The 9,760-nt window shown below is 36.8% G+C and overlaps 1 long non-coding RNA gene across 1 annotated transcript; it reads left to right on the top strand.

Moving 5' to 3' along the window:
- Positions 1-9,146: 9,146 nt before the first annotated feature.
- LOC149185080 (uncharacterized) lies at positions 9,147-9,760 on the top strand. The gene is made up of 2 exons (XR_016257821.1): positions 9,147-9,282; positions 9,366-9,760. It is a non-coding gene; the product is annotated as an uncharacterized LOC149185080 (long non-coding RNA).

Raw genomic sequence — 9,760 nt, 5'->3', positions numbered from 1 at the left:
GAATCAAATACTTTGTAAGAGCTCATAAGCTCAAGAATAATTATACTCTCATAAACTTAGGACAGATGAAAAGAATGATTAATTCATGCAAACAATTCTTACTGATGTTTGTAAAGGAAAAGAAACCTGATAAAACCAATGCACTTGAGGGATGTAATGCGGAACAACAAGCTGCTATAGAAAAGGTTGTTTTGGAGTATGATGTCTTGTTTCAAGAACCTAAAGGTCTGCCACCCAAAAAGGGAATAGTACATGATATTATTTTGCAGCAAGATGTTCCATTGCCTAACATTGGGATGTACAAGTTGTCTGCTTTAGAGAATGCTGAAATCAAGAAGTAGGTGCATGAGTTGCTTGAGAAGGACTTCATCAAACCTAGCACATCACCATGTGGGTCACCGATCGTTTTGGTGAGAAAGAAATATGGCTCATGGAGAATGTGCATAGATTACCAAGAACTGAATAAGATAACAATAAAAAATTGTTATCCCCTTCCTCGCATAGATTATCTTTTAGATCAAGTAAAAGAAGCTATTTATTTCACCAAGCTGGATTTGCACAGTGGATACCATCAGGTCAAAGTTGCAGAGAAAGATTCCTGGAAGACTGCTTTCAAAACAAAGCAGGGATTGTATGAATGGCTGGTTATGCGTTTTAGCTTAACTAACGCTCCTGCTACTTTCATGAGATTAATGAATGATGTACTCAGACCTTTTCTTGATGATTTTGTCATTGTGTATCTGGATGACATTCTGATTTTTAGTAAAACGTGGGAAGAACATTTAAAGCATGTTAAGCAAACGTTAGATGTTTTGAAAAGAGAAAAAATTTATGTTAAACTCTCAAAATGTGAATTTGGCAAAACATCTCTAAACTACTTGGTTCATATAGTAGGGGGAGGTGAATGAAAATAGATCCCTCTAAAGTGGCAACCATTGTGAACTGGCCTAAACCCAGGTCTGCTATAGAAGCGAGAAGCTTCCTAGGAGTAGCACAATATTTGAGGAAGTACATTTCTAACTTCTCCTCAATTGCAGCTCCCTTACATGCTTTAACAAGATTGAATAAGGTGCTTCAGTGGGGAGGCAAACATCAGAAAGCCTTCGACACCTTCAAAGAGAAAATAAGTACAGCACCTATACTAGCACTGCTAGATTTACAAAAACCATTTGAGATCCAAACTGATGCCAGTGACTATGCCATGGGAGCAGTGTTGACACAGCACGACAAACCCATATGTTATCATTCTGAGACTTTTAATCCTGCAGCAGTTAACTATCCTACATATGATAAAGAATTGTATGCATTAGTTCAGAGTGTGCAAAAGTGGAAACATTATTTAATGGGCAAAGAGACAGTAATACATACTGATCATCAGCCACTTCAATATCTACACTCCCAAACTAATTTGCAACAATCAAGACATTACAGATGGATGGGTTTTCTACAATAGTTTCACTTAGTAATCAGATATAAAAAGGGCATACATAATAAGGTTGCAGACATGTTATCTAGACCCATTATGATGCATCTACCATACTTAAGAATAATTATGTGTTACATGAAAGCTAAATAGAACAATATGCTCAGGATATGGATTTTAAAGATGTATATGCAACTTTGAGTCAAGGCAAAAGAGTAGAAGAATTGGACTATCATATAAGGGATCGACTCTTATACCATTGTGGGAAACTCTGCATTCCACAAACTGAGAGGATAAAGATAATTAGGGAAGCACACACTTCTCTGATATCAGGTCATTTTGGGGTAAGTAAAACAGTTGCAGCTGCAAAGATTCTGCTATTGGCCGAAAATGAATGAGACAGTTTCTAGATATGTAAGAGAGTGTGCCATGTGTGCTAAAAGCAAGCCCAGCAATAGAAAATTAGGCTTGTACACTCCATTTCCAGTTCCTTCTCACCCTTGGGAAAGTGTTTCCATGGATTTTGTTGGAGGACTGCCTAAATATAGGAAAGGTCATGATTATCTACATGTTGTTGTGGATAGGTTCAACAAAATGTGTATTTTGATACCTTGTAGTAAACAGATCACAGCTAAACAGACTGCAAAATTGTTCTTTGAACATGTATGGGGTCATTTTGGATTACCCACTTCCGTTGTATCTGATCGAGACACCCAATTTGTGGGGAAGTTTTGGTCTAGTCGTTGGGAACTGATGGACACCAAGCTAAAGAAAAGAACAGCTTTTCATCCACAAACAGATGGTCAGACAGAAGTAGTAAATAGGACTATGATCCAGTTACTGAGAGGATATTGCAGTAAACATCCTAAGATCTGGGATGAACACTTGTGTTATGTGCAGCATGCTTACAACAGAGCCAAACACTCGTCTACACAGAGATCTCCTTTTGAGACCTGCTTTGGTTTCACACCAAGGTATCCTTTGGATTTTGTCTTTGGTAAAGATACCATGGTTGATGGACACAGTGATGTGGAAAAGGCAACCAAGTTCATGGAACAGATCCAGGAGATCCATCAAGTAGTACAAGAACAGCTGGAAAAGAGCCAGGCCAAGTATAAGGCTAGGCATGATAAGCATCGGATGGAGCATAGTTTTCAAGTTGGAGACCAAGTTTGGTTGTATATCAGCAAGGACAGGATGCAAGGTGAAGGTAAAAGGCTAAAGCCTATCATGTATGGACATTTTAAGATACTTGAGAAAATTGGTGAAAATGCGTTTCACCTTGATCTACCAGCTTACATGCACATCTACTCAGTCGTAAATGTAGATTGTTTGAACCTTCAATGATTGAGGACCCTGAAGAGCAAAGTTAATTGCCTTCTATTGATGACCTGCTACCTGAATACCTCAATGAGTTGTAGGAAGACACTGTGTTGGACAAGAAGGTGAGGACAACGTGCAGGGGATATGTTGAGTACCTCAGGATTGGGCTCAAAGGTTCAAAGCCGAGCAGCGCAAAGTGGATTGAGATTGGACAAGTGAAGAAATAGTATCCTCACTTGGTCGATGCTTGAAAACCAACTTTTGGTGGTCCAAAAGATTTTCAGTAGGGAGGCCATGATCCAAATTGGATCCATAAAAAGACTATCAGGACCATGACTGAATCAAGTCGAATAAATATCTAAGGAAATCCAAAACAGTATCAAAAACACCCTGAACCAGTGGCCACGGCAGCTGACGTGGAACGACGAGGACCTCGATGAAAGCGCACTAACCGAGGCCCATGGAGACCACGCAGGAGGCAAAGTAGCCCTTGGGAGCCCCAAAATGGGAAAAGGAAGAGGTTTTTGATCTAAGTGCTAATCGAGCATCGCTAGGCGGATAGGGCCCTTAAGGGGGAGCCTGAGCACTCGGTCACATCGAGAGCCAGGAAATCGTGGGCAGAAAAAGTGAAAAATGTTAACATAGGAAGGCGATACCCGCACACTGGAAAATCGGTGGTATTGATCGGGGTGCCCTTAAATGGTAAGAGGTTCTGGACAAGAGCGGAGAGATTCCATACACCGATCGATGCGTGGCAGGCGGAGGTGAGAGAAAACCACCATTGATGACGCGCTATCGGTCGAGCAAGTCAACCGCGTGGAACGTGCATGTGGCGTCGAATATGGAGGGCCCAGATCAGATGACTGAGATTGCACCTGATGGAAGGAAGTGGAATCGACAGGGAATTAATCCGCATTCTAAAAGGATTTGAAATCCATTGACTGCCAAGGTGGAGGAGAACGCATCTATGGCGTGACTGAAGAAACAAACCGACGAAGCATTCTGGCACCATTTAGAGGAGGACAAGTGGCCACTCCCTGAGCGTTCATGATGACGCCGAATGCAAGGAACTCCAAGCACAGCTGCAGAAGGTGAATCAACACAGGTGGAAGAGGAACCGAACAGGCATAGGGATCGAATGGCTAAAGCCATGAACAGAGACAGTCAAATCAATTAGAGTTGATTTGGAGTCAGAATTGAGAAGAGTCCAAGTGACCAAGAGAGACAGTGAACAGTGAACCCTGAGAGGAGGGCTAAACACAAAGAACAGTAAAGCCAAGCAAAAGAGACAGAGGGCCAAGCTTACCACAAGCAGCGTCGAGCACCAGAGAGCTTGAAGATTCAAGCCTTCCCATAGAGGAATCTGTCTAGAATGAGCATCACATTTGGCTGTTTCCACTGTAGACCAAGGGTCACAGAGCTGGTAGGAAGAAGAAGAGTCTGTGTACTCCAAGTGACTTGGGGAATCCAAGAACCACCCTACCAAGCAAAATTTGCTTAAGGAGAACTCATATTGAGTCCCTGTATTGTAATTTCTCTGCTGGAAGACACAATAAAACAAGGCCACCACTGAAGCTGGACTGGAGACATAGCCCTGGAGAATAGGGTGAACTCCTTATTAAAATTTTTTGTGTCTTTGTGTTGCTTACTGTATTTCTCTGTTGTCTCTCCATTTTATTTGTCTATGTATTGGCAATCTGATCGATCCGTTGTTTCAATAACACAGAACACACACCAGCACATGAGTCTGTAATACCTTTTGTTTAATAAATCTTCAACTGATGGCACTCATAGGGTGAATATCAGATCATCTCTAGAAAGAAAGAAGCGGGCATTAAATCTTCTCAAAAGAAGCTGCAGGTATGGTTCGACGATGCTCGTAGTGAAGTTCATGTAATTAGTGTATCTAGTATAGGGGGTGTGGGAAAAAATTTCATTCTTAAAATCATCTACAATACCTACAAAAAAGAGGTCAGTCATTTTTTTTATTTCATCATTTGGTTTACAGTTTATGGGAACTTTGAAATTGAACAGTTGTAGGCTTCCATTGCAGAGGCTCTGAATTTAAATCTAGATGAAATTGACTGTATCTCTAGAAAGAAAGAAGTCGAAATTAAATCTTTCAAGAAGAAGTTGCAAGTATGGTAGGATGATGCTCGTCGCGAAGCTCATGTAATTAGTGTATCTAATAGAGGGGATGTGGGAAAAAATTTCTTGCTTAAAATTATCTATAATTCCTATAAAAAAGGGTCAGTCATTTTTTTGATCTCATCATTTTCTTTACAGTTTCTGGGAACTTTGAAATTGAACAGTTACAGTCTTCCATTGCATAGGCTCTGAATTTAAGTCCCCTCCGACAAGAGAAAACTAGAAAAATGAAATAAAAGATTATCAGAGTGATGATGAAACTGACTCCGCTCATCACATATGGAGCTGGTGTTTTCCACACAAAAAAATTATTTTCATCACAAGGTACTGAAATATTTCTCATAGCTCTATTGCCGCCTTAGTCTGCTTAATCTTTCAAATGGATTTTCTCCCAGCCACACATACATATCTATCCATATAGCTTTGTAAGAAATACATTAATGGTGTGCAATTATTAAAAGTAGATTAGATGGCCACACAATATACTCTTAGGATAAAAACAATAAGACTCATTTGTCTTTTGGGTTGAGGCCACCTAACAGTATACTATGCAAAAGCTATGACAAACATAATTGTTATCCATTTTTTTAATGAGGTTTTGTATAAATATATGCACACTCGATTGTGGAAAAGAGCTCTGATGTACTGATAATTATTTTATTCCATTTGAAATTGACGTCAGTTGTCTATGTTTATTCTGTGTCCAACAAAGTCACTCCACCCCTCTAATGATTTCCACATCATCATACTTTCTCAAATGTTAGCTACTTTTAAAGTTACTGCTACTTTGAGCATAATATATCTTAACAAGTTTTTGGGATAGTAAAAACCCAGAGAATAGATGAGGTTCTGTATAGTCTGATAGTACATAAAGTTACATGGTAATGGGTTGCATCAAATTTGGTAGGACCTTTTCATTATTTATATGTAACGAAACACTAAGCATAGAAGGGCCCTTGCAACCTCTCAATCCATTGAAAACGATGTATTATATCCAAACAAATATATTTCAATACAGCCTCCATTTAACCAACTTTAATTTTAACTAGTCCTCCCTAATTACCTATATACAAACTTTCTTCCTAGATTCCAGGAAGAAAGAGTTTACATAGTGGATATTGTTTTGCCTCTGAAAATCCCCTAGCCATGATCTCATGTTTGCCTCTATGGATACCCTCACCCAGATCTAAATTAGCCTAAGAGGAACAAACATATATGGATTTATATGTATGTATGAATAGGAGGAACATTGGTTCGAAATGTTCTCTAGTGATTTCTAGTATACTAAATTGTGTACCATCATGTAGGCTCAATATAGTATTTGTTCTCTAGTGATTTCTAGTATACTAAATTGTGTACCATCATGTAGGCTCAATATAGTATCTCTTCTCTAGTGATTTCTAGTATACTAAATTGTGTACCATCATGTACACAATTCTTGTTGGGATAATCCCATTGCACTTAGAGTTTACTACAGCTAGATCCGGTTTGAATTATGTACTTCTATTATGTGAAGAGATAATTGCACTTAGAGTTTAGTACAGCTAGATCTGGTTTGAATTATGCACTTCTATTAGGGTTGGAATTTGACTGGGAGTCTTTTTTCGGAAGAAAAAAACATTGGCCTCTAATAGGGTTGGAATTTGACTGGTAAAATGCCGGTCAGAAAGCATTTTGACTGTAAAATACGTTTAATAATTTTATATTGCCGTTTCACACGATGTGTTTTGAAACTTACAGAACGTTTTTTTTTACGGTTTAACTTTTTTCAAAAACTTCTTTACACCGCTGTCTTCTCACCCTGTGGCAGTCTCCAACTCTGCGATGTAATTAATGAGATGCACCAATTTACATTCAATTCCACCAGTCAACAGTCCGTAGCGATCCAAGTCGGTCACTGTGTTATGTTGTATTACATAGGCGGGTGACGCATCATAGCATTTGGGTTATTACCTGTGGATTTATTACCAAATCTCAACTACTCAAACCATTATTGATTGGTCATTTAACAGCAAAATTAACCAATAAAAATATCGAAATTTGGTAGCAATGAAAACTAAAGCAAAGATGGGTTGTGTTTAGGCGAGGAAATTTTATGAAGGGTGACCTTTGGGTTGTGTTTAGGTTAGGAAATTTTATAAAAGACGAATTATAATTTTACATAAATGTTTGTGTCTTTTGGCCGACAACATTTTGTGTATTTTTACTTTCATTACTGTGTATATTTTTGTGTTTTTTTGGCTGGAAATATGTCATGTACTTTTATTTTTGGTGATGTGTATTTTATTTCAATACTGTGTATATTTTTGTGTTATTTTGGCTGGAAATATGTCATGTACTTTTATTTTTATTTTTATTTTTGGTGATGTGTATTTTTATAAATACTTTTATTTTTGGTGATGTGTATTTTATTTCAATACTGTGTATATTTTTGTGTTATTTTGGCTGGAAATATGTCATGTACTTTTATTTTTGGTGATGTGTATTTTTATAAATATTTCGTAAATTATTATTTATTTTTACTGTTAAAAATAAAAAATAAATCTTATAAGTTACATTTAATTGCAAGCGAGTGTTTATTCACTATAGATTGATCATATATATATATATATATATATATTTAGTCAATTTTTTTAAATTATATTTTTAACAATTAAAATTTTTAACATCTTTTTAATTGTGTTGAAATGAAGTATGGTGTATGGTTTATTATAACGTTGTTCTGAAGTGCCAATTAGTGCCAATTATGAAGAGATGATTAACTTCGCCTAATTTATTATAATGTTGTGATTAAATCCCAATTGAAGTGATAAATTTCACTAGCCTTTGGTTTTTATTTTTATGTTAATTGTTTAATTTAAAATTTACTAAACATTTCATAATAATCTTTGGGAAAAAATAAAAATAATTTTAGTTTTAATTAATATTGCTTTGCCAAGAAATTCTCAATTAAATTTAGTCTCAATTTGATATGAGTTGTAATTATGACTAAGAAAGAACTAAATGAAGGAAAAGAGTTGAAAGTGTTATTCAAATGTAAGATAAGGAAAAGGAGTGAAAATGTGTTTGAGGAATAGAGTATAAAGTGTATATTATGGCATTTTATGAGATATAATTTTACACAAAATTAACTAGGAAAAAATAATTCCAACCTCCCAAATATGTTAAGAATTTACGATGTAAAATGAGATAAATTTACATAAGTTGCATTTTAGAGGAAGTATATCAATCTATGCTCTAAAATGATGAGAATTCCAACATCCCAGATATGTTAAAAATTTACTATGTAAAATGAGATAAATTTACATAAGTTGCATTTTAGAAGAAGTATATCAATCTGTGCTCTAAAATGATGAGAAATTGACACATAAAACAAAGAAAGAAAGGAAAATTTACTATGTAAAATGAGATAAATTTACATAAGTTGCATTTTAGAAGAAGTATATCAATCTGTGCTCTAAAATGATGAGAAATTGACACATAAAACAAAGAAAGAAAGGGAGTTAGTTTAAAACGATAAGAAATTAGCACACAAAACAAAGAAAAAAAGCAAGTTAGTTTAGCTGGGTGGAGTCCCCATAGTAGCCCTCATGAGGGTTGGGATTTGACAACTTAGGTAAATAATGATACTTAATTGAGTCTAATTGGAATTAATAACAACAATTGTGTACAAATAGTAATATGGCTATGTACAAAAATAAAAAATGATATGGTGACCTATGTCACACCTCTACTCATTAACTTTAAGCCCATAAAAAAAATTTGATTGCGGTAATAATAATTCTAACCATGCACATGGAACTTATATGCATTATTATCATTAACCGTGAATATACAACTTAACTGCACAGTGCATAAGATCTTATCGTGATATTTTACCATATATATGTCGAAGGGTTGTTTTGTTAACATAGTTCATATAACCTGATTATGAAATATCTGCACATGATTCTATGCGGTGAGTTCTTTAATATCTTGTATCTACACATACTGGCTTCCGTGCTAGAGGTGAGAGTTGGCAAGGCCATCTCATGACACCTGGACTTACCTTTAAGGCTGACTGACTTCTTCACGTGAACGGGAATGGCTCCCGTTAGGAACTTTCCCGCCCGGTTCTTTGGTAATCCCACAATGATCAACGGAGGTTATTCGATGGCAGAGATCAACGGAGGCAGACGCTCCACGTCTTAAAAGGACTCTTTGTGTTTATAAAAGCAGACCTCCGCATACCTCGCGATTTCCTTGGTTTTACTCGGCGTTCGTTTGTCTCCGCGCCATTCTGTCTCGTCTGTGTATCAAATCCTTGGTTCCGATACAGTTTATCCTCCAGCTTGCGGTGTCTGTCATGGCGCCACCATTCCAGGGCTACCAGCTACCGAATTGGCTCAGTGAGTTTTATTGGTTAAATGTTTCAAGGTTATTCTGTGTTAAATTTCAAGTAATGTCAATTACTAGTCTTCCTTGTTTACAGGTTATGGATGGCGGTTTTGATTAACGCGACCATGGTTATGATCCAGATAAAGGTTTCCTTCTTTGTACAGTGCTTGAGAAGCACTTATATACATTTCATGTTTAAGCAAACATGATTTCCTTATCTATATAATGATATTTTACTTGCACATATGATACTCGGTTCAGTTCCTCTGTTATGTATCTGCTTGTACATATTCCATTCGGTTCGATTCCTCTGTTGTGCATTTACTTGTTTTCTATGTTTATATACATATAATAGGAACGCCGTAAGGGTTGCACCTGCATCCGAACTCGATGGGTGCATGGTCGACCCCGGCTTGAGTTCTCTGTGAATAGACCACTGTTCGAACCAGCAAGTTACCAATATTTAATAAGGTTATTCTTTTTCTAGCA

This window comes from Pinus tabuliformis, chromosome 3_2 (genome assembly GCF_031772625.1).
Source record: "Pinus tabuliformis cultivar Carrire ecotype Pingquan chromosome 3_2, CPIR1, whole genome shotgun sequence".
Taxonomy (NCBI): domain Eukaryota; kingdom Viridiplantae; phylum Streptophyta; class Pinopsida; order Pinales; family Pinaceae; genus Pinus; species Pinus tabuliformis.
This window is presented reverse-complemented; position numbering and strand designations above follow the sequence as displayed.